At 43.4% G+C, this 25,792-nt stretch overlaps 1 long non-coding RNA gene across 1 annotated transcript; it reads right to left on the reverse strand.

Annotated features, from left to right (window-relative positions):
• Positions 1–10,183: 10,183 nt before the first annotated feature.
• Positions 10,184–25,554, reverse strand: LOC107982406 (uncharacterized). Its single transcript, XR_010002938.1, has 3 exons — positions 24,556–25,554; positions 19,689–19,745; positions 10,184–10,381 (listed from the first exon to the last, which is right to left on the reverse strand). It is a non-coding gene; the product is annotated as an uncharacterized LOC107982406 (long non-coding RNA).
• Between the last annotated feature and the right edge of the window lie 238 nt (positions 25,555–25,792).

Raw genomic sequence — 25,792 nt, forward strand, 5'->3', positions numbered from 1 at the left:
CCTCTCTCATGGCGAAACAAAAGAGAGAAATCCCATGCGGTCAGCTAGAGCATCATGCAAAAGGGTAAAAATGAACCTGAAGGCACTAACAGGTTGGCATTCTGACACACCCAAAGACTGACAGCCTCATCACACTAGTGCATGGATACACTTTAATGTATCTCCTCATATGAGCCAGCTAGATCCCTAAGATCATCTGGAGAGGCCCTGCTCTCGGTCCCACCTGCCTCGCAGGCGCGGCTGGTGGGAACAAGGGACAGGGCCTTCTCGGTGGTGGCTCCCCAGCTGTGGAACACCCTCCCCACAAATATCTGACAAGCCCCAACTCTTCTGGGTTTCAGAAAGGCTGTGAAAACATGGCTGTGTGCACAAGCTTTTAACGAGTAATATGATAACGTCGACATGGTCCGATTAAAGGCTGAAGCATGAGGTTTTTAGACAAATGGATCTAATTTACATATGATTTAATTTTTATAATGTATTTTAATGATGTATTTTTATAGTTTTAATTGATTATATGTACTGTTTTTGTTTTATTATTATGTTCTTGGCATTAAATGTTGCCAACTGTGTAAGCCGCCCTGAGTCCACCCGGGTGAGAAGGGCGGGGTATAAATTCTGGAAATAAATAAATAAATTTAAATCCAGTTTCTGCCTCCTGAAGAATTCTGAAGTTTGCAGTTTAGTGAGGCCCAGGATCTCTTCACCTAGACAGTTTAAAAGCCCCTCCCAAGTCACAGGATGATTTCAAAGTTGTGCAAGGAGAGAAATAGGTTTTGCTATCACCAACTGTATCAAAGATATAAAAAATGTTAGGGTGGGATTCGCAATCAAAACATCAGAACTGGAAAGAATACGGGAAAAGGGAAACAAAGGGCTAATCTCCAGATTATACAAATACATATTAAGTTATAACATGGAAGACAATAGAGTCAAGACAGTAATGATATCCTGGGCCAAAGATCAAGGTAGACCAATAGAATTGGACAACTGTGAATACCTGTGGAATAAAGGATTCAAATTTACACTAACTGGATCAATTAGGGAGAATCTTTATACAATGTTTTAAAGATGCTATATCACCCCAGCAACATTGGCAAAAATAAATAAATCACAACAAGGTATTTGCTGGAGCTTTAGGAAACAGAAAGGGACATTCTTACATATGTGGTGGACCCGTGAGATCATGCAGGTATTTTGGGATAACATACCTAAGGAGACAAATAGAATGCTACATGATAAGATAAAAAGGCCAGGATTGTCTATTAGGTTTACATAGAGTAAACAATAATCAATAATCAAAAGGACAAAGAAATATACCAATATAGCTTTGCCGTTGCAAGATTAACCATAGCCAAAGATTGGAAAGGGGGAAAAGGTTTAACTAAAAAGGATTGAAGGGAAAGAATGTGGGAATATATGCTAATGGCCAAATTAACCAATAATAGGAGGAACAAAAGTAATGAGGACTTTTTGGAAAAGTGGAAGTAATCCATGGCATATCTGAGCGGAGAGTCATGACACAGAGGAGCTCCCTTAGGAATTTATCATTAGGCTATGCACAAGGATAGATAAATTGGCTTAAAGGCTTAGTAATGCTTCAGTCATGGTGAAGGGTGCACGGGTGTGGGGAAGAGGTTTTATTTTGTGTGGGATAGGGGTTTCGGGTGTGTATGGTCTGTAATATGTCATATGTTGCTGTTTAAATGTTATGATGTATTTTTATATTAATTAAAATATTTATTTATTTACTTACTTCATTTATACCCTGTCTTTCTCACCCCTCAGGGGAATCAAGGTGCAAGGAGAGAAATGAAAAAAGATTTCTATGGACAACACGTTTATAGCAGGAGAAGAGCCTCGTGTGGCAAATCTTTTAGTGCAGTGTTTCTTATGACATTTTACTGTTACTGTAGTTCCCAAAGCCACCCAGTCCTCCTTTGAGGCCATCTCAATGCAGGGATAACCATGCTATCAACAAATTCCAAAGTCCAACCCTTTTTTCATCAGATTTTTTTACTTCCGATTTGCTCTGCTCTGCTCTACTTTATTCATCAAAGATTTTTGCAGGGGAAAGCAGGGGGAGAGACACTTTAGTCTACATCTTGTCTTACAATGGTTTGAGAAGAAGGATAGAAATCTATGAAATTGGACTCACCAACCCAGCCCCCATTGAACCTGGGTCTGCTGAGGACAGAAAAAGTAGTAAAAACCAGAGTAATAAAAGGACTGCTAATGTCTTCATCCTTGTCCTCTCATGTTTTCCATCCTCACTATAGGTATTGACTACATGATCTTCCTGGATTCTTAGCTAAATGCTGGAAGACTGCCAAAGATCTGACTTTGAAATGATAGCTGGAAAGACTGTTAGGTGACTGTAGCTAAAAATATGTAAATTCTCTACTCATTCAGGCCCAACCTAGACTGACCCTTCAATGCAGTTCAAAGTTAGTTTCAAACTGCGGCAGCCAGACAACAAACTCCCATAAAAGCATGTAAACGAAAGCCCTTAATGTGCATTCATGCTCTATGGTGTCATCATCATCCAAGTCTCAAACTGATTTCTTGTGTAATCATCTGCATTCTGCAGTTTGCTGAAAAACTTAGAATTTTCCATGGCACTCCCATGAACTACAGCACAAGAGTACTTTTTCAGAGGATGATCAGTGCTATTTTAAACTATAAGTCCCAGAATTCCATAAGGTAGAACCTTGATCATGATAGTGGGATTACAATTCTATAGTATGGATAGGCCAACTATGGGAAATAAAATCATGAACAAGCTTTTGTGACTCCCATCTGAAAGCAGTTATGACAGTGAGACAGAATCATCAAGAAAGAATCTGGGAAGTTCTGCACCACAGATGGGATCCATCCAATTCTTTTGCAAGATACATTCTCCTATTAAATACAAAATACTACCTGCAAACAGAAACAACCATCTGGAAGAACAGTGAGCAGAAAGGCATGCTATTCACATTGGAGTAGCTATTCAAAAATTTATGGCTTGATAACAAGTAGAGCAGCAGTTTTGTATTTCTGATAAAATGTGAAGTGACCCTTGAATAAAGGAGAACAAGGAAAGCAAGACTATGAAATATGTATGCCTCATGTAGCCACTAGGTGGCAGTGTTGCTCTACTGGGAGGTTTATGATCAAGTTAAGGTTCAGCCTGGTAGAACTGACTTTCTCAAGCCATAACGATTTTTTTGTGTGCGTGTCAGGAGTGACTTGAGAAATTGCAAGTCGCTTTTTGGTGTAACAGAATTGGCAACTGCAAAGATGTTGCCCAGGGAACGCCTGGACGTTTGATGTTTTACCATCCATGTGGGAGGCTTCTCTCATGTCCCCGCATGGAGCTGGACTTGACAGAGGGAGCTCATCCCTGCTCTCCCTGGATTCAAAACAGCAACCTTCATATCAATAGCCCAACCTTCAAGTCAGCAATCCTTCTGGCACAAGGGTTTAACCCATTGCGCCACCAGGGGTAGGCTGCCCTGATGCTGGTACTGCTGGTCTGAACTGAGCCTATCCTGGTGCAGCTCATTTGCATTTAGATGTGGCCAGATTCAATCTACAGCATCTTCTATTGAAAAGATACGGAGGCAATTGGCTATGGTTTTGCCAGAGACTCCAGAGAGCTGCTGCCATTCTCGAATAAATAGTTTTGGATAAATAAATATTTATTTTTATTTTGTGCCAAAAGCATTGCATAAATAGATACATTTAAAACTGATAAAATAAAGGGATCACAACCTGCTAAATAGTTTTAGACCAAAAACGGTCAACAGCGACCACATTGTCTGTAGCTTTAAACTGTTCTTCTTCTGTGCATGAGGCAGGGCATTGTGGGCAAGCATACAGATGCGGAGTTTTGTTCTGCTCCACAGTCACACAAGGTGGAGGATTCTGATCTTTTGATCTTCCAACACTGCTTCTGAGTCTGTTCAGGGACTTCCAAATTGCCCATTCTTGGTTTGCCCCTCATCAGAGGACATTTCCTGTGATATTTTATGTATACAGGAAACACACAGAGATAATAATAATAATAATAATAATAATAATAATAATAATAATAATAACTTTATTTTTATACCCCGCCTCTATCTCCCCAAAGGGGACTCAGGGCAACTTACATGGGGCCAAGCCCGAATAAAAACAGTAGCAGTATAAAACACAGCAATAGACAAAAACATGCACAATAAAAAAAATTAAACATTAGCCAATAAAAAACAAGAACGAATAAAAACATGGATTAAAACGGAGAGATTGTAAAAGTAGACTGGGTAAGGTGCACCATATAAATATTTTAAACACGAGGTGACTGATAAAGTGCTGCAAATTCTTGGAAGTGCAAATTGGCATGGGAATAGACCCTGTGTCTATATCGAGTTGACAGAGGTAAAAAGTGCAAACCAGTACAAGAATGGTCACAGATACAGATTGCTTCTGGATTAGCAATCTTTATCTAAAGGCCTGAGTAAAGAGCCAGGTTTTCAAGCTCTTTCTGAATGCTACCAGGGTGGGGGCTTGCCTGATTTCCCTGGGGAGCGAGTTCCAGAGCCGGGGGGCCACCACGGAGAAGGCCCTCTCTCTCGTCCCCACCAACTGTGCTTGTGACGGAGGTGGGAGTGAGAGGAGGGCCTCCCCCGACGAACGAAGAGATCGTGCAATGAGAAGACCAGATAAATTAATACCAAAGGTTATTTTCTTCACCACAGAAAATAAATTTCTTTCATTGCCAGAGACTACCAAGATTCAGATTATAATCACAAATTCATAACCTAGATTCATCTGGAGTAAGGTGGCCTCATGGATACAGACAAAACCTCAAGCAAGCTGGCGAAGGAGAAAACAAAGAAGTTTAGCACTGTAACATCTGCGAACATCTAGAAACAAATGCAGTCATTGCTAATAGCCAACATGGATTTACCAAAAACAAGTCATGCCAGACTAATCTGATCTCTTTTTTCAATAGAGTTGAGTTGGGTCGATACAGGGAACGCTGTGGATGTAGCGTACCTGGATTTCAGTAAGGCCTTCGACAAAGTCCCCCACAACCTTCTGGCAAACAAACTAGTAAAATGTGGGCTAGACAAAACTACGGTTAGGTGGATCTGTAATTGGCTAAACGAACGAACCCAAAGGGTGCTCACCAATGCGTCGTCTTCATCATGGAAAGAAGTGACGAGTGGAGTGCCACAGGGCTCCATCCTGGGCCCGGTTTTGTTTAACATCTTTATTAACGACTTAGACGAAGGGTTAGAAGGCACGATCATCAAGTTTGCAGATGACACCAAACTGGGAGGGATAGCTAACACTCCAGAAGACAGAAGCAGCATTCAAAACAATCTTAACAGATTATCAAGATGAGCCGAAACTAACAAAATGAAATTCAACAGGGACAAATGCAAGATATAGAATGCAAAGATACAGAATGGGGTACTCCTGGCTCGACAGCAGTACGTGTGAAAAAGATCTTGGAGTCCTCGTGGACAACAAGTTAAATATGAGCCTACAATGTGATGCGGCAGCGAAAAAAACCAATGGGATTCTGGCCTGCATAAATAGGGCTATAGCATCTAGATCCAGGGAAGTCATGCTACCCCTCTATTCTGCCTTGGTCAGGCCACACCTGGAATACAGTGTCCAATTCTGGGAACCGCAATTGAAGGGAAATGTTGACAAGCTGGAAAGCGTCCAGAGGAGGGCAACTAAAATGATCAAGGGCCTGGAGAACAAGCCCTATGAGGAGTGGCTTAAAGAACTAGGCATGTTTAGCCTGCAGAAGAGAAGGCTGAGAGGAGACATGATAGCCATGTACAAATATGTGAAGGGAAGTCATAGGGAGGAGGGAGCAAGCTTGTTTTCTGCTGCCCTGCAGACTAGGACACGGAACAATGGCTTCAAACTGCAGGAAAGGAAGTTCCACCTGAACATCAGGAAGAACCTCCTCACTGTGAGAGCTGTTCGACAGTGGAACTCTCTCCCCCGGGCCATGGTGGAGGCTCCTTCTTTGGAGGCTTTTAAGCAGAGGCTGGATGGCCATCTATCTGGGGTGCTTTGAATGCGATTTCCTGCTTCTTGGCAGGGGGTTGGACTGGATGGCCCATGAGGTTTCTTCCAACTCTACGATTCTATGATTCTATGACTGTACGACAGAGCTCCCTGTTGGCCGTGGCCACCCCCAGCTCCTTCAAGGTCAAGCCAGTCACCTCAAGGATACCATCCATCCACCTGGCCGTTGGTAAGCCCCTCTTCCCTTTTCCTTCCTTTCCCCCCAGCATCATTCTCTTCTCTAAGCTTTCCTGTCTTCTCATTATGTGGTCAAAGTACTTCATCTTTGCCTCTAATATCCTTCCCTCCAGTGAGCAGCCGGGCATTATTTCCTGGAGGATGGACTGGTTAGATCTTCCTGCGGTCCTAAGCACTCTCAGAATTTTCCTCCAGCACCAGAGTTCAAAAGCATCTATCTTCCTTCCCTCAGCCTTCCTTATGGTCCAGCTCTTGCATCCATAGGTTACTACAGGGAATATCATTGTATCAATTACTATCTCTTGTTTAATCAAGGAGTCTTTCCCCTTCCCAGTCCTGATATCCATTAGCAAATATTGTTTCCCCTGAAACAATAACTTTTTATGTTGATGAGCTCCTGTGGGCAGAAAAGGGTCACATGGTGAACTCAATAATTTTTCCAATGAAAGGCTTTTAAAAAATTTCCCGCCATATTGTACACCAATCATAAACTGTAAACCTTGCAACGAATGTATTTTGAACAAATAAGATTGTGGATCATAATTTGTACCAATCACAGCAATGTCTATTATTTTCAAATGTCTATAAAATGTCAATGTCTATAAAGGTGACGCATGACAGATCTGGGAAATCCCCCTTGACATACTTCTTTGATCAGTGAAGCAATAAACCTCTGATTCTGCCTCATCTCTGTGTGTCTTGATTAGAAACCATCAGAGCTGGCACACTGGGAACGAACCTGAGTGCAGGAGAACATCATCGGCTCTTTAAGGTTATCCTATTTATCACTTAAGCAGACCAAATCAGTGCATGCATAACATTCATTCATTCAATACATTTAGGTCTTTTCAGTTCCGTTTCCTCAGAAAGCAGCTTATGTAGGAATTGTGTTATCATCATTATGAGGAAACAAAGTCATCTTGAGTGTGGTTGTGGGTGGAACACAGAGTACCGCTCAAAAAAAGGCCAGTTTAAGAAGAAACAGCAGAAATCCCACATTTTAGGGACTACAACTACTTAGGCTGGATCTATTCTGCACTATATCCCAGTATCTGATCCCAGATTATCTGCTTTAAACTGTATATGAGTCTGCACTGCCATATAATCTGGGATCCAATCCTGGGATATAGGGCAGTGTAGATCCAGCTTTAGAAAGTCTTATCCAGCTGGTCCAGCTGTTCTGATTGGCAGGTATATGAGCAGAGTTTTTGCTAATGCCAGAAGACAATTGAGTGAAGGCAGTTCTTTTGGTAACCTACGGCAGAATTTTAAAGATTCAAAGTTAATAACCAGGTCTGTGAATGAAGAGATTCCAATTCTATGAACTCCCATCATCCACAGCTAACAAAAAATAGTGGTGAGGAATCTAACTTTAAAAATTGTGAAGAATTTAAGCAAGTGCAATTTTCTTGCTTACACTTGTATTATCTCTTCCAGTATCCGAAAGGGATAAAATCTTTTTTTTTTTTTTGTGATAAGATTAAAAACCTGGCCAGATTCCTAGTCCATTCAATGAATAAAGGTTTTATTGTTGCAAAGGATTGCTGTCTGAAGCCCTGGAATGACAATACTGCATTTTATCAAGCAGTATTCTGATTTCTATAAGCCAGCTTTCTACAGTCCTGCTTTTAGAGTCTATGTTGCCATTCCTGCATTTATGAAATGTGGGGTTTAACCTCTTCCATCATCACTGAGTGAAGCCACAGAGCGAGATTTGAGATCTGTTGCGAGTAGATAAAACGTTTTTGGCTGACAGCCTCCAAACATGGTGGGCTCCTTATCTTTCAAGTGAGAGTGATGGATTTTCCATCAGCTGCAGTGGTGGCTTTAGCTACGCAGAGCAATACACCGACTTGATTAGGAAGTGTTGCTACTACTGGAAATGCGGGATGCAGATCTCGCCATTATCCTGCCTCCTATGGCTTTGATGTTTTTCACTGCTCGTATGGGGCTTACTCCACCCGTACTTAAATTAGGCTGTTTTCAGGCTGTGGATTTATGGCATCATCAGTCAAATGATATTATGCATTCCATATTTTCTTATTTAGCAGTTTTTTTCAGGTAAATATATGGGATGGGAAAATGGGAAAGTTACCAATTGAAACCAGCAGTATCTAGACCAGGCATGGGCAAATTTCAGCCCTCCATGTGTTTTGGACTGCAATTCCAATAATAATAATGATGATGATGATGATGATGATGATGGATCGGCACATTGGGTGCCGTGCTAAAAGATCTCAGCCGGCATTTGGAAACAATAGACATTGACAAAATCACGATCTGCCAACTGCAAAAGGCCACCCTACTGGGATCTGCACGCATCATCCGAAAATACATCACACAGTCCTAGACACTTGGGAAGTGTTCGACTTGTGATTTTGTGATACGAAATCCAGCATATCTATCTTGTTTGCTGTGTCATAATATAACAACAACAACAACAACAACAACTTTATTTGTATACCGTTCTATCTGCCTGAGGGAACTCAGAGCAGTTTCCATCATAGGTAAAACATTCAATTACCAGAACAAGAAACATAAAAAACAACCATAATAAAAGCATCAACACAATTACTATTAGCATAACATACAACATGGCCATAATAAAACATCAACAAAATTACTATTAGTACAACATATTCATTTAAAATTAAACCCGTTTCAGTACCAGTCCATTGGGTGAGATCAGGGCCGGCCCCACTCATGCGGCAGCTGACGCCGCCGCCTCGGGCGCAGGCCCGGGGGGGCGCCGTCAGGCTGGGCGGGAGGCGGGGCACCGCCCTGACGGTGCCCCGCCTCCCGCCCAGTGCGCCCTGGCCCGTCTGGCCTGCTTGAAAAGGCCAGACGGGCGAGCGGGAGTAGCGTGGGAGGCGGGGCCAGCTCTGACGCCGCTCCCCCCCGCCCAGCGTGCCTTGGCCCCGCCTCCCACGCTGCGTGGGAGGCAGGGCCAAGGCACGCTGGGCGGGGGGGGAGCGGCGTCAGAGCTGGCTCCGCCTCCCACGCTACTCCCGCTCGCCCGTCTGGCCTTCCTAGAAGGCCAGAAAGCAGCGGAGGTCCCTCCAGGCCGCGATTGCGGCCTGGAGGGACCTCCGCTGCTTTCTGGCCTGGTAGGAAAGGCCAGACGGGCGAGCGGGAGTAGCGGAGGCGGAGCCAGCTCTGACGCCGCTCCCCCCCGCCCAGCGTGCCTTGGCCCTGCCAGGGCCAAGGCACGCTGGGCGGGGGGGAGCGGCGTCAGAGCTGGCTCCGCCTCCGCTACTCCCGCTCGCCCGTCTGGCCTTTCCTACCAGGCCAGAAAGCAGCGGAGGTCCCTCCAGGCCGCAATCGCGGCCTGGAGGGACCTCCGCTGCTTTCTGGCCTTCTAGGAAGGCCAGACGGGCGAGCGGGAGTAGCGTGGGAGGCGGAGCCAGCTCTGACGCCGCTCCCCCCCCGCCCAGCGTGCCTTGGCCCTGCCTCCCACGCAGCGTGGGAGGCGGGGCCAAGGCACGCTGGGCGGGGGGGGAGCGGCGTCAGAGCTGGCTCCGCCTCCGCTACTCCCGCTCGCCCGTCTGGCCTTTCCTACCAGGCCAGAAAGCAGCGGAGGTCCCTCCAGGCCGCAATCGCGGCCTGGAGGGACCTCCGCTGCTTTCTGGCCTGCTAGGAAGGCCAGACGGGCGAGTGGGAGTAGCGTGGGAGGCGGGGCCAACTCTGGCCCCGCCCCCCCACCCAGCGTGCCCTGGCCCCGCCTCCCACGCAGCGTGGGAGGCGGGGCCAGGGCACGCTGGGCGGGGGCGGGGCCAACTGTGGCCCCGCCCCCTCACTAATCGCCATGGCCCCGCCTCCCACGCAGCGTGGGAGGCGGGGCCAGGGCGCGGGAGGCGGGGCCGGTGGCGGGGGCGCTTTTCAGCACCCCCGCTTCCCATTAAAAATTATCTCCGGCCGGCCCTGGGTGAGATTCAAATGTCAATGGATGGGATTCTAGGGTGGGCCCAAGCAGCTACGAGAGGCTGGGACCAGGGCCTGAACTTGACAAATTACTTTTCAGATTACATCTTCCAGAATCCCCCAGTTGCCATGCCCATAGAATTTTCTGAAATCTGTCATCCACAAATGTAAAGGTTTCCAAGTCCTCTGGACCAGGTGTAGAATTCTGTGAATGAAGGAGACAGCATAGTGATAGACTTTCAGTACATGTATCACAGAAAAACAAACCATGTTCCTGAGATTGCGGGGTGCCCAGCACAATGCTGCCATAGGCCATAGATTCCTAGAATTCAATAGGCCGAGAATGCCTAGCAAGAAAGTCATAAAGATGGATTTCTCTCTTGTTATGAGATAGGTGCGGAAGCAACTGTGAGCTGCAAATTTGCTTCTGATTGTTGGCATGATGAGCTCCTGGGGGGAAAAAAGGGAAGGACAGTTTTTCATTTATTGTCAGTTCTAATCAGCAGACAGACACATTTGGCTATGTGCAAATTATACACAGACATTACATCATTTAGTCGTTAAGTCTGTTCCTGTGTCACGAGGCAGTGCCTTGTCACGCAGGGAAGTGTTGTGATGTCTTTGCTAAGACAGAAACGTGTGTGCTCTCTGGTCAGCTTGGGTCCTTTGGAACAAGACTGGGCTTTTTGGGAGCCCATGTTCAGATCCCTGTCTCAGGGGCTGAGAGGTGACTCCTGGCAGTTTGGATTCAACCTCTGAGCCACCTCCCAGTTCCTTCAGAGTGCCCCGTGTATTTATCTTTTTAATCGCTTTTTAAAGCAACCATGCTTTATTGCACTATCGATCAGGCAAAACCCAGAATAATCAATGAAGCATAAAGTATTCTCCCCAGATGACAGAAGAGCAATTAACTAAAGTATATGGCCAGAGCGTTAGCCCATTTAATTAATTAATGAGGTCACTTTGTCAAGTGTTCCATAAAAAAAGCCTTCAGGAAGGAGGTGGCAGTTTGCAGGATCCCATGGGAGTGAAAGACTGGTTTCCACAGAGTAGTTTTGTGCTCTCAGCACATCCAGACTGAGTGGATGTTCAATGACTTCCAGCTGCCTTTCAACTCCTGCATGACCCCCAGCAAAGAGGAATATAGTGTCAAGGAAGGGGAAATGGACTCTCATACCATTCAGTTATGAAAGGGATATGAAATCTTCAGCACAGGGGATCTTGGTGAAGAAGCAAGTTACACAGATGTCCCATCAAGCAGGGAGAAGACGAAAGGACTCAATTGCCACGAAGATAGGCATAAGCTGCCCATACAACAGTGGCACAAAGCATCTGTTAGGATTTAAGAGATTAAGCCAGTTTATTGTGGGGAGAAAGCCTTCATCGCACAGAGGTCATGCCATCAGATACATAGAGTGGACTATAGCTTACAAATGTTTTAAGACATCACATTTCTTTGACTTGAAGATGCCACAGATTAACATCTAGGTTAATATAATTCATTGTTCTTGGTTTTTGGAAAGAAAAACGACACTGCATAATTCTAAAAAATCTTCACTCAGAAACAAAGTCTAATAAGTTAGATAATCCACCATCTGGACCCCTCCCCCACTGTGTGTGTATGATTGCGCCATTCTTTTCTGGGCATGTTTGCCAATGATATTATTCACATATCTTTCCCAAGACTACCTGCAGTTTGCAAGTTATAACTCTAAGATTTGGAGAGAACCTACTGAAAACATATTTATAGAAATTTTAAGGTTCAGAAAAGTTACTTTTTAGACTGCAACATGGAACTAGGAAAATGTCTCATAGTCCATAGTCATGTAGCTTGAGGGAGCTATATTTCCCAAGAGTTACATTTCCATGCTCCGAGCTTCCTGGCAAATGTAATGAGAAAGTAATTTTTACAATGTGTGAGAAACCTTTTAGTAAGCTTACAAGACTATAGTATAGCAGTTTCTCAATGAGGGTGAAACCTTTGAAGAATCAAGGCATTGAATCATTGCTTAGAACAGTGGTTCTCAGTGTGTGGGTCCCCAGATGGTTTGGCCTTCAACTCCCAGAAATCCCAACAGCTGGTAAACTGGCTGGGATTTCTGGGAGTTGTAGGCCAAAAACATCTGGGGACCCCAGGTTGAGAGAACCACTAGCTTAGAACATTGTATTTTTGTATTGTAACCCTCCAAAGTCACAAGGAGGTGGAGCAGCTAAATATAGGAGAGACCTGCCTGGACAATATTTATATCACCATTTTATTTATTAATACTCAAAAACTGACTTCTAGGGTCCCACTGCTGCCTAATGGATAACAAGGAATGTCCCATTAAGGTGTTCACAGAGACACTGAATGCCTTTGACTGGCAGTCTGGCTGATGGATGCTGTGTATTACAACCATCTTGTGTCTGGAGAAATCAATCTCTCTCCTTGGGGAAATTAGCTGCCTCAGAGCAAGAAGTTGAGGTACAGGCAACATCTCAGCAAGCAAACAGATTTCATTCCACCATCAATCTCAGGTGTGTGGGAGAGGCTAAGGAAGTAGCAGTGCTGGTGCAATGCCAGGCCTCAGCAATGTCAGCAGAGAAAGAGCAGGAAGGAACCACACAAGCTTGTAGTTGAAATTATTCAGAAATATTACTAAAGGGATGGCTTTTGTTTCATACAGTGGACCTGTGGCTGTTGTAAATGGAAGTGTGGGAATCCTAGAATGCATACAGACAGGTCGAAGGAAGGAGCAGAGTTTAGAAAGTTTCTCTGCAGGAAAACAGAATGGTTGAGACCTTGCATCAGACATACAGCCACTATGCGGTAGCTATGCTTTACCAATCCGACTAGCCCTTGAAATCCACCTTGAAAGCTAATCATCCATCCAAAGTGACGGAGGTCATCTGGTGGTGAGCAGGATGCTGCAGAATCAGCCCCGTCCTGCCAGAAAGTGACACTGTGTGAAGAAAGATTGTGACAGGTCCAGGTCCCTGAAGGGTTCTTTGCTTCTGCTTCTTGCAGCCTTGTTCCCTGGTGGGTAGTGGGCTGGTCATGCCATTCTACAGCACCCTATTCAGTAGCAGCACACACACTTCTTTCACTCCAAACACATGACAGGCTTTTATGGTGGCTTTCAGGAGGGCTAGGAAGGAGAAAGATCGAGCAGCAGTGTTCCATAAACTGTGCCAGCAGCCAATGGACACAAATACCAACCATAGCTGTTCCTGGCATAGCGGAGGAAGAGAGGGCTCCTGATGTACTCCAACCAATAGCTTTAGATACACTGATCAAGAAGAATAGGATTGCAATCAAAATTAGCCACAGTTATTGTAATTTAAGAAGCAAGACAATTTATCATGGGGCGGGGGGAGAGATTGTGACCAGATGACAATTACATTTTCTCATTCTACTGTTTGGGTGATTCTTAGGATTCTAAATTTTAAAGTAGATTTGACCAACGCAGGTCTTTAAGTATAAGACTGCCTTTGGTAAAACAGGATACCTACCAGCCCCATGGAGCAGCAGTGGCAATATATGGCTCTCAGGGTATTATTGGACTCCTGTTCCAACCAGCACTAGGAAGAATAGTCTATGATGGAAGGGAAAAGGAGCTGTAGTCTAACAGTAGCTAGAAGAATACATGTTCCATCTCCCCATTACAAAAAAAAAGGGGGGGGGGAGCTAGAATGGGAAGGAGAGGGGGGGGAAATATTGAAACAAGAACAATTAAAGATAAGGAAGGGAAGCGTGGAAATTTGCATGTGATCTGAATTGTTGATAAGGAAAAGGGAAAAGAGGAAGGGAGGCAAGAGGGAGAGAAGGAAAGGCTGGAAGACAAGGCCTCCTTGGCTAGTGGGCTGGCTGCTTGGCTCTCCACCACTTTGCTTACCTGCTTTTAGGTCTTCTTTGTGAAACGAAAATCAGAAGCAGAGGTGAGGTGCCAGTCCTGACCCCCAGATTTAGTTATGGGTTCCCAAAGGGTGTTGTGACCCACAGTTTGAGAAGCTTTGATTCAACCCAGAGTCTTCAAATATTTTAAACAGAGGGATAGTTCACGGTCCCTCAAACTGTTGGGGGGCTGGACTACAGGGTTTTAAAAAAATGAACAAATTCCAATGCAATCTTCCAATATCTTATTTGTAGTGCAAAAACATGAAAGAACAATACATTATTTAAAATAACAACATAAACTTACCAGTGTTTCAATGGGAAGTGTGGGCCTGCTTTTGGCTGATGAGATAGTCAAGTGAATTGGGATTGTTGTTGGGTGCCTTCAAGTCATTCCAAACTTAGGGCAACCCAGAGTCTAAAGTTTAGGGCAGGGGATGGGTAAATGACCTTGGAGGGCTGCACCCAGTCTGTGAGCCTTAGTTTGGGGACTCCTGATCTAGCCTACTTGTTTCTAGTCAGTAGGTGAACAAAAAGCATTATAGTAACTACAGGTATCTAGCTAAGTAAATATGAGGGTCATACTGAAAATAATGCCTGTGTGCCATTAATCCAAATGTGATGCTTTTACACCATCAGATAGAGTAATACTTACTGCACAACTGACATAATTTCTGGATAAGAAGCAGGAATGGAGCACAGTCATGAATTCTTAACCAAAAAAAGGATCTACTCTTGCTGACATCCACAGAAGGCTCAGATATGTGCATGGTAAAGTGACAATTGATAAAAGTACAATAACTTCTGAAGATGGGTGAAAAAGTTTAAAGAGAGCAAAACCAGTGTGGGCCACCGACAGCAGTCACCGATGAAAATCCAAACAGTGTGGATGACATGATTTGCACAGACCAGTATATGACTGCCCAAGGGATTGTGGAGGAACTTTGCTATGGTCACAGTACTAAACAGATTATCCACAACCTTGTATACATGAAGGTGTGTGCTACATGGCTTCCTCATCAATTAGCAGCTGATTTGAAAAACAAGAGGCTGCATGATTTCCTCAAGCATGGGACAACAATGAGCTGTGACCACTACATCAAATCATTCTGGAAATCTTGAGAAGCTATCCATAAGAAAAGACCACAAAACAGCTGCATAAATTCCAGTTACATCATGATAATATATGACCCCACACTTCTTTGACAACATCACAAGTTCTTGCACAAATGGATGGTCAGTGGTGCCAAGCTCTAGCAAGAAATCAATTAAGCCTTGCAAATCGAAGCAAGCTTATGTTTTAGCTGAGGTGGCAATTTGTATTCAGAGTCTTCTTTTTGTCTGGTGCCAATTTCCCCCAAACTGGAGAATTTACATGCTTGTCTCCCACCAAGAGATGACTCACAAAAACTAGAAATTGAGGGCCAGACCTGAGAACTGGCAATCCTACATAGAGCCCCATATATTTACTGCAGAAATGTGAGTAGCTTCCCCTCCTTCTCCATCATGTCACAAAAGATTCAACAGTCATGTACTGATAAATATTCCTATTTAAGCTTTATGCTAAGTGTCTAATCACCACTTATTCCCCTGATATTTGCTCTACTAACATTATCCACTCATTTAGCTTTACTGTGGCTTTAATATCTAATCTGAGTCCACAGTCCTTTACAAGATCGGAACAAAAGGCGTCATTGGAGGAATTGTTAGCCCCATTTTATGCATCATTTCTTTACACTTTAAAAAAGTATACTGACCTTTTAAAACTAATTTATAGTATGCTGAAGAGCTATAAAACTCCATCCCCTGCACACAGGGCTGTTTAGGGATACGATGAGGCAGGCAGGGAGTCAGAACACATAAACACTGAAGCCATGATGCACAACCCTATGATGGTTTCTGGTTGTTATATTCCCATCTCCATGACAGTTGCTTATTCACAGTGTGGTTTAACTTTTCCTCTCTCTGAAGTAAGAAGGCAGTATATTAATTTAATGTAGAAGGGTAGGTTCACAGTGTGAAAACCTTGGGAAGGGAATGCTTTGGATCAGAATTAGACCCTTAAGGAGAGCTAATATGAGGATGGTAGGTGAAGGTAAAGGTTTCCCCCTGACATTAACCACTTCATCACATTGACTAAATTCCACTGAGTGCTACATTTAAAATTCAGGAAGCCTCTGTTCCCATCATATTAATTTGGCCTCAAGTGTAGGCAAGAGCATTCTTTGTGAAGTTTTAAGCATGGAGGCCAGCAGTCTTTTACAATGTTTCAGGAGGTGGCGGGGAAATTGATTTTTTGAAATCATTTGGAAGTTTAGCCTTTCCTGTAATGTAATGGCATTTGTTGCTCCCAGTTTAAAATGTGGGAGGGGAAGTTGTGGGAGGAGCTAAAAAAACCCATCCGTTAGGAAGAGTTCTGTCGCCGCCATTACCTTTTCCTCACCGAGCAAGTACTAAGAGTAAAAAATGTTATACAACTCTAGCGCCCTTTAGGTGCTATCTGGCCATGTTCCAGAAGCATTATCCCCCTGATGTTTCTCCCACATTTGTGGCAGGCATCCTCTGTGGGAAGTGGGAATGTAGCAATTGGCCACTTTGATTAGCACTGAAGAGCCTTGCAGCTTCAAAGCCTGGTTGCAATTATGCAATGATGTAAGTATCCAGATCTTTGGGATTCAGAAGATGGATTATATGGCACTGTAGAGGAAGTGGGAATAATGCAATTGGCGACTTTGATTAGCATTGAATAGTCTTGCAATGTCAAAGCCTGGCTGCAATGATGCAATGATGCAAGTATTCAGATCTTTGGGATTCAGAATCTGGATTATATGATAGTATAGATGGGGCACCCACTTATCAGAGGTAAGTGGGAACAAAGCAATTGGTGACCTTGATTAGCTTTGAAAAGCCTTGCAACATCAAAGCCTGGCTCTTTCTTTCTTCCTCCCTCCCTTCTCTCTTCTCAGCAGCATCTCACATTCGTATGGAGGGAAGCTGAGATTTCAAAGTGAAGAGAATTTTATTCAACAAATAATGTGGGGGAGGGATGGTGGGCGGGGCCTCAGAACTGTAATGTGATGAGAAATTAACTCAAAGAATGCTGATACATACTGAGTTGCATTGAAGTGTGATAAGGGTAAGCAATTCTCTCATTTCATAGGAAAATGGAGCTCTACGCAGCTAATTTCTTAATGTGATGAAGTTCTAAGTCTAGTCATATTCGACTCTGGGGAGGGCGGGGTGTGCTCATCTCCATTACTAAGCCAAAGAGCCAGCATTGTCCATAGACACCTCCAAGGTCATGTGGCCGACATGACTGCATGGAGCGCTGTTACCTTCCCACCAAAGCAGCACCTATTGATCTACTCACATTTGCATGTGTTCGAACTACTATGTTGGCAGAAGCTGGGGCTAACAGCAGGAGCTCACCCCACTCCCCAGATTTGAACCGCCGACCTTTCGGTCAGCAAGTTTACCAGGTCAGCAGTTCAACCCACCACTTGCTGACCGAATGGTTGGCGGTTCAAATCTGGGGAGCCGGGTGAGCTCCCGCTGTTAGTTCCAGCTTCTGCCAACCCAGCAGTTCGAAAACATGCATATGTGAGTAGATTAATAGGTACCGCTCCGGCGGGAAGGTAATGATGTTCCATGCAGTCATGCCAGCCACATGACCTTGGAGGTGTCTACAGACAACGCTGGCTCTTCGGCTTAGCAATGGAGGTGAGCATCAACCCCCAGAGTCAGACACGATTAGACTTAATGTCAGGGGAAAATCTTTACCTTTACTTCTATATCTATATCTATATATCTATATCTATATTCATAATACAAGTGAAAACCTGTATGTGTGTATGTGGCACAGGTGTTTGCTTACACAGACAGCCTCCGGCCTCCACAAACAGGCTATAGTTCCCAGTGCTAAGGAGCCACCAAGTCACTCCCTTCTACTGACATAGCAGGTTACAGCGAGCGCCATGAACATGTGGCCTAGCCCCTGCCAATGTCCTCCCCAAACACTATGGCCCACCACCCAAGGAATGCTTTCGTTTGGGGACCATTTCATCCTAGATTGTGCCTTATCCTCCACCACAGGCAGGCATCCCAGGGTTCTCCATTGCTGTGAAATTTGCATGACTCTGCCTACTGCCCTCCCCTTTCAAATCTGTCTACATAACAAATACAGCAGAACTGAGCACAAACTAAATTTACTGGAGGAGTTTGAGGGATTTACTCCACATGGTGGAAGTTGTAATTTACCCTGCATCAAGTCAGAGCACTATGACTCCTACTGGGGAATTTAGAGGAGTTGTAGTTCACCTACACCTATACACCTATGAACCCAAACAATGATGGTTCTGGACCAAACTTGCACTGCATACCTGATATGCCGAGGTTTGAATACTGGTGGGTTTTGAGGGGAATTGGCCTGGACATTTCGGATTAGTCGGTACTGGGATTTATAGTTTACCTGCAATGAATGAGCACCTCAAACCCCACCAATGATGGACCAGGACCAAACTTCGCACACAGAGCCCCCATAACCAACATAACATATTAGACAAGTAGGGGGAAAGGGAGTTGTAGTTCACCAGCATCCAGAAAAACAGTGACCCCCACCAACAATGGGCCAGGACCAAACTTTGCACAGAGAAGCCTCATGACCAACTGAACATATTGCAGGGGTTTGTGGGAATGGGCCTTGATTTTGGGAATTGTAGTTCACCTGCATCCAAAGAGCATTGGCCCCAGCCAACAACGGACCTGGACCAAACTTGGCACATAGACTCAACATTGCCTGCTGTGGATACTGACAAATGTTTCGGGACAATTGCCCCGGAAATCTGGGAGTTGTAGTAGTTCACCCCAATCCAGAGAGCACTGCAGCCAGGCAATGACCAGCCAACGACAGATCTGGACCACACTTGGTACACAGATCCAAAATGGCCAACTTTGAATACTGGCAGGCTTTGGAGAGGATTGACCCACAATTTTGGGAATTGTAGTTCAGGGCATTGCCGGGTCCACAAACTAGCTTTACAATAAATTTCTCATTACTACTCAAGTAGAATGTCAACTTGTGTTTAAAAATTACACAACAAAACTCAGCCTCCAAATCTCATGAGAGTTGTCTTTTTTTTCTTTCTTCTTTGTAAAAGATAACAATGGTTCCTAATCTTTTCAAAAATTGTCCAAAGATTTCTCTTTGATCAAAGAAGGCGATTTATCCATCTCAGCCATTTCAAAAGTTTTAAAATCCATTCTTCCTTTGTTTAGTAGAAGAATCAGCTTTTGATTGTGCTGCTAGTTTTCCTCCTGCTGCTATTTTGGGATCAGAGGTTTAGCATCAGGTCTCCTTTTGACTTGGAGCTGCATGGGGAGCAGGGTGGGAAATCCAGAGGAGATTTACTGACCTCATGTTGATAGATCACTGGGTACTTCTACTGGGAATCCTTGAGAGGCATGGTTATAGATCAATAAAGTGCTTTTCCCAAGCTTTGCTGCAAGCGCACATGAGCAAAACAACCAAATATTTTCTCTCACACTCACTTACTGCTGTGAACATGCTTCTTGTAGGTGTTGTAGTCATAGCTGTTTTAGTCTCTGTCTAATGCATCAAAGTTAAACAAGCAAAACTTACCGTATCTGTCCATTTCTATGCCAGGAAAAACTTCGGTTCTTATAAAGGACACAGGAGCTGTGATGGAAACAAGAAATGGAAAGAGGCAATTTTATGTGTATGTAATAACAGTGACAGAGAATGAAGCTCTTTTCTACATGGAAGGCCATGTAACACAACATGGTTCTTGATCTGAAACAACAAAAGCAAGATTTGTACCTTAAACACTGCAATAACAAGCATTTTGTAAATGGAAAGCTGTGCTTCTCAGGGATCCCAGACTGAAAAATAGAGAGGGCTGCTGTAGCTTTTAAAGATAGTGTAATGCAATTAGATAACAAGCTAAACTTCCTGAAATTCCATGTTCTAGATAACCATTAAAAAGTTTTTAATGGGGTATGCTGTGGTTTTATCTTTTTAAAAATATGTTTTAAATGTGTTTTACATTTGTGTTTTGAGACTTTATAGCACTGGGCAGAGAAAATGGCATTGCATTGTTCCTATTGAACAATGCTGTGTGCATCCCTCTCCCAGTCTTCCTCCTCCCCTAGTTATGAATGGGTAAAACCCATCACTAGCTCCCAATCCTGCAATGTTCCCACTACCCATTTTGGTGTGTTGGGACCCTTCTGCTTCTGTGATACCATGTCAGCAATAAAGTCACATCAGAGAGCAGGATTCTCCTTCTCTCTCTCTCTCTCCCCATGCCTCTGATTATTTCCAAGCTGCCCAGTGTTTCCATTTATTTTATATTTCATACTTATGCCTGACTGTCCCCCAAAGCTAAGGTTGTGAAATTGCTCTAAAATTAAAATTAAAAAGGGACAGTGGCAGTACAGGAAGGCAGGGTTACAAGGGTATGCCTAACTGAAGGGCTGAACCTGGTACCAGAGATGACATGGCAGTAGTGGAATAGTGGGTTCATGTCATAAAGTCCTTTGATAAAATTGTTTTTTTATTTTTTTAAATCCTAAATTTGATACTAATAGTTTCTTTACACTGTACTTTGTTTTAATTTTAATTTATTGTAAGATATCTTGAGTCCTCTTCTAGGAGGAAAGTGGGATATAAATTTATTCAATTAATCAAGGTACAGGAACCATCTACACTGTACAACTCTGACAATCGTTGTCCTTGGAGAACATCCATCAAAAGTCATTATCCTCTCCAGCCATGTCCCCTTCCCTTCCTCATGGGTGAAAAAAAAAACATTGGGAAAGATTAACAACTGACCCCAAAACAAATAAAATGGCCAATTTTCCTTCCTTTAACAGCTGATTGATTTCCAAAACGCAGCAGGTATAGTTTTGCACAGCGTGGAGGTAAACATTATCATGTGACAATATCTGTATCCTTTTAAAGGCAGACAGTTACAAAGGTTGGCAGGCTAAAAAAACTGTCAGCCTTAGAAATAAGAAACACTTACAAAAACCCAGCTGAGCAACCTGTCCCACGAAATTACTTCAGTAAACTACATAAAGGAAACAAAACAGATAGGATTTCTATGGCTAAAGAAGGAATACAGAATAAGGGTTACACAGAGGGGGAAAACTGAGAGGAAAACAGAAGTCTCTCTAGCAACCTAGCTTTATTCCAAGTAGTCTTCACTGTGCCTGGAAGTCCTTGAATGGAAAGTATGCCTGGTATTTATATGGAAAAAGGAACATTTTTGGTACACAAATAAAGTCAAAGCTAGCCCAATATCATGCACAGAGTTTCCTGTAAGAAATCAATGGTGAATGCTAGAATGAGATGTCCAGAGCTAGTATAAAATAATTGTTCCCGTAGTTTCCTTTGCCTGAGATTCTGGAACTGAGTTGCTAGAGTTTTGCCCAAGGTTTTGCTGCAGTGAATTGGAAGAGTAGTGGCCAACTCTCCCAGGTCCTGGAGACAATATTCTGTGAGCGGGCTATAGAGGGGCATGCTGAAATGCAGACCACCCCTCACATCCATCTTGCCATTAGATAATGCAGACCTTGAGAGGAAAAATGTTCCCTGCCTTTATCTTACTGGTATTGCTTGGCTGTGAGATTTGTCCTTGAAGTAGCAGTTCCTACCAAAGGCGAGAGTATGTATTTTGCTTAGTTTCAATAGTGGTCCCTTAGTGGTCTTGGGCTTACTAGTGGAGTTAATTGGGCTTCAGAAGATGCATTTAGAGAAAGGTTCTGATTAATTTTAGCTAACCCTTTCATCTCCTACTTCTTTCTCCCTAAATCTCTGTGTGGAAGCAAACATATATTTTCCTAGAGTCAGTCCAAAGGTTCTAGGAGCTTTGAAAGCACATTTCTGGGGATAATTGGAAGCAACTGGACACTGAGACCTAAGTATGGCATAGATTTGGGGTTCCCCCACATTAGCTTTTTCAGTGCTCAGCTGGAAAATCTAATCTCTTATCTTTTATGAACAGATATGAGCAGAAAGAGCTCGGGAGAGGTCAACCATGAAAGAAGGTGCCTCAACAATATGCAAACCTGATGCTCTGTTCTGATCTGTAGGGTAGAAGTTTCACATCCCTGACTACTTGGCATTGTTGGGCCAAACATGGTACGCTATATGGATGAATTACTTTCAAAAAGTCAGAATCCAAACAGAAGCCTTACATTCACAACTAGACTCCATCTGTTGGGTGTGGCCATTTTAGTTTCATTTTTAATATACAAATGAATTGATTTTGTCCCAGCTTGCCTTTTATGCTTTTCAAACAATTAATGAGATCTTCATTAGCCCAAACCAATTTTATGTTCTTGCATTATTAATGGAAAACATATATTACTTTCCTACGTGATGAATCCAAGATAGACTTCAGCGAAATTGATTTTTTGAGCTGAGAAATGTTCAGAATGTGAAAGTGCAGGACATATAAATCATGTTGTTGGTTAAATAGCAGAGGCCATTAAGCCCTTCCATTGAGTAATGCTGATGACAGTCTTCTGAGCTTCCCAGCGTAAACTCAGATTGAAGCCAAATTCAGAAATGGAGCTGTGTCAGGCACCCTGAAACCATTCTCTGTGGGAAGACACAAGAAGAGGACAAATGATCGCTGCTTAAGATCAATGCACTCAAGTGGATTGCCTTTAATGTGACCATGGCCCTAGTCCCAAACCTGTATTTGTAGCATAATAGCTGTGAAAATATTATGGAAGTGTCAATAGAAAAGCAGCTTTACTCATTTTTCCATCTGATCCCTGCAATTCCTATATATAACACTAGCTGTGCCTGGCCATGCATTGCTGTGGCGTAGTCTTGTGGTGTTGGTTAAAAATTGTTGAGGAAGTGGTGTATTGAATGTATGTTGTATGGTTGTCTTTATGTTCAGTATGCATTAGGTTGTTTGTGTACTGTGAAAGTGGTGAGGGTAGAGGGGGTCTATGTTCCTGTGTAGTGTTGTATAGTATTCACAGGTTGTCCATATGTTGTAAATGCTTGGATTGTGTCCTGCTGCATAGCAGAAAGGGTTGGGGTGGATGGGCCTTTGGGGTCTCTCCAAACTCTTGGATTCTATGCTTCTATCATCATCATCATCATCATCATCATCATCATCATCATCATCATCATCATTATGCAGAGGCTGCATGGCTATCTGTCAGGAGTGCTTGGATTGTGTCCTCCTGCATGATAGAAGGAAGTTGATCTGGATGATCCTTAGGGGTCTCCCCAAACTTTAGGATTTCATGATATTATTATTATTATTATTATTATTATTATTATTATTATTATTGGGACACTGGCTGGCCATCTGTTGGGAGTGCTTGGATTGTGTCCTCCATGGCAGAATTGGGTTGGACTGGATGGCCTTTAGGGATCTCTCCTAACTGTATGATTCTATGATTTGATTATTATTATTATTGTTGTGCAGATATTGGATGGCCATCTGTCAGGAGTGCTTGGATTGTGTCCTCCTGCATAGTAGAAGGAAGTTGAACTGGATGATCCTTAGGGGTCTCTCCTAACCTTGGGATTGTATGTTATTTATTATTATTATTATTATTATTATTATTATTATTATTATTATTCAGAGGCTGGCTGGCCATCTGTTGGGAGTGCTTGAATTCTGTCCTCCATGGCAGAAATGGGTTGGGCTGGATGGACTTTAGGGGTCTCTCCTAACTCTATGATTCTCTGATTCGATTATTATTATTATTGTGGAGATATTGGATGACCGTCTGTCAGAGGTGCTTAGATTGTGTCCTCCTGCATGGTAGAAGGAAGTTGAACTGGATCATCCTTAGGGGTCTCTCCTAACCTTGGGATTGTATGTTATTTATTATTATTATTATTATTATTATTATTATTATTATTATTATTATTATTCAGAGGCTGGCTGGCCATCTGTTGGGAGTGCTTGAATTCTGTCCTCCATGGCAGAAATGGGTTGGGCTGGATGGACTTTAGGGGTCTCTCCTAACTCTATGATTCTCTGATTCGATTATTATTATTATTGTGGAGATATTGGATGACCGTCTGTCAGAGGTGCTTAGATTGTGTCCTCCTGCATGGTAGAAGGAAGTTGAACTGGATCATCCTTAGGGGTCTCTCCTAACCTTAGGATTGTATGATATTATATTATTATTATTATTATTATTATTATTATTATTATTATTATTATTCAGAGGCTGACTGGCCATCTGTTGGGAGTGCTTGGATTGTGTCCTCTATGGCAGAAATGGGTTGTTTTTTCTCATAATTTGTCATTGCCTTGTTGTGTGAATGTTCTCATGCTGCCTATCATGTCTTCCTTCTCGCCCCCGCCACGCACCTTCCTTCCCAAGCGGGCGGCGGTTAGGGCAGCAGCCGCGCAGCCTGTTGAAATCTCCCTCATTCCAGCCCTGCCTGCCTCCTTCCCTCCCCCCCCCCACAGGGTCATGAGCTCTGCAGTCGGGAAACCTACCTCGCTCTTGCCCACCCATTCCAACTCAAGCTTCAGGAGGTAGCGCGCGGTCTCGTCCACACTCTCGAGAGAACAAACCGCTGCTTTTGCCGTCCTCTATCTCTCCTGGGGCCGCCCCTCCTTCCCTCCCCCTCCCAGTTCTGAGCACGTGGGGAAGTGGCGGAAAGGCGCGCATTGCTCTGAGCGAGCATGGAGGAGGGGGTGTGGCAGGAGAGGATCGCACGCTGTGTCCTGCTCCGCGCAAGCGCAGATGCTTTTTCATGTTTTTTGGCTTTTTTGGGCCATGGATGTGAGTTGGAGTTTTGGTTTTGTTGTCGGAACCTAGTGGGGAGGACCGTGGGTTGTGTTGCCAAGTTTCGTGGTTCTGGATTTAGTTTCGTTGTTTACCGTTAGGTAAAAATGCCAGAAGCTTTTAATATATATAGATGGAAAAGGTAAAACCACAGATTCTGCAATTGCTCTAATTTTGCAGGGACTGCCCCAATTAATCCTCTGTCATCCTAGTTTCTCTCTCCTCCTCCCACATTCCCTGTTTATCTTCAGTTTACTTCAATTGCACAAACTGATTCCAAAGTGCAAGAGTACCTGGCATTGAATAAAGTCTTCAGAGGAAAGAGGACAGGAGAGGCCAGAAGGCTGTTGCAAAAGCGAACTGCTACAGCCTCTCCCAGCTTGTGTGCGCTTCCTCATTAACAACTTTTGCCATTTTTTTTATCACACTCTGATATTGCTTAGACACAAGCACCTCAACTTTAATCCTGTTGGAAGATATGGGATCACAGATAGCTTCTGATCTGTCATGGTAACTGCTATTGTCGTCGTCATCATCAACATCATCATCTTTATACTGTGCTTTCCCCACAAAACTGGGATTGAAAATAGCTCATAAGGGAAAACAAGATGGAAGAAAATTGTTTGTACTCTAATCGTTTGTACTATTTTCTTTTTCCTTTAAGAATTGATATACACATATATGTAGGGTAAGTAATTGCCATTCCAAAACTTGGAAAGTAGTCATTATAGGTAACATTATTTAATGCATTATTTCCAAACTTTGGCTCATCTAGGCTATGTTTTTTTGCTTTTTAAAAAGTAACACATTAGGTCAATTTTTACAATATCTTACATTTTTCTTCTGTTTTAATCTTGCAACTCAATCATCTGGATTGCTTTGACATCAACTTCTTGGCAATTTTTCCCAAAATATTTTTTTCTGGTTGATCTCTAGGGAAAAAAG

This window comes from Anolis carolinensis, chromosome 2, assembly GCF_035594765.1.
Source record: "Anolis carolinensis isolate JA03-04 chromosome 2, rAnoCar3.1.pri, whole genome shotgun sequence".
In the NCBI taxonomy this organism is placed as follows: Eukaryota; Metazoa; Chordata; class Lepidosauria; order Squamata; family Dactyloidae; genus Anolis; species Anolis carolinensis.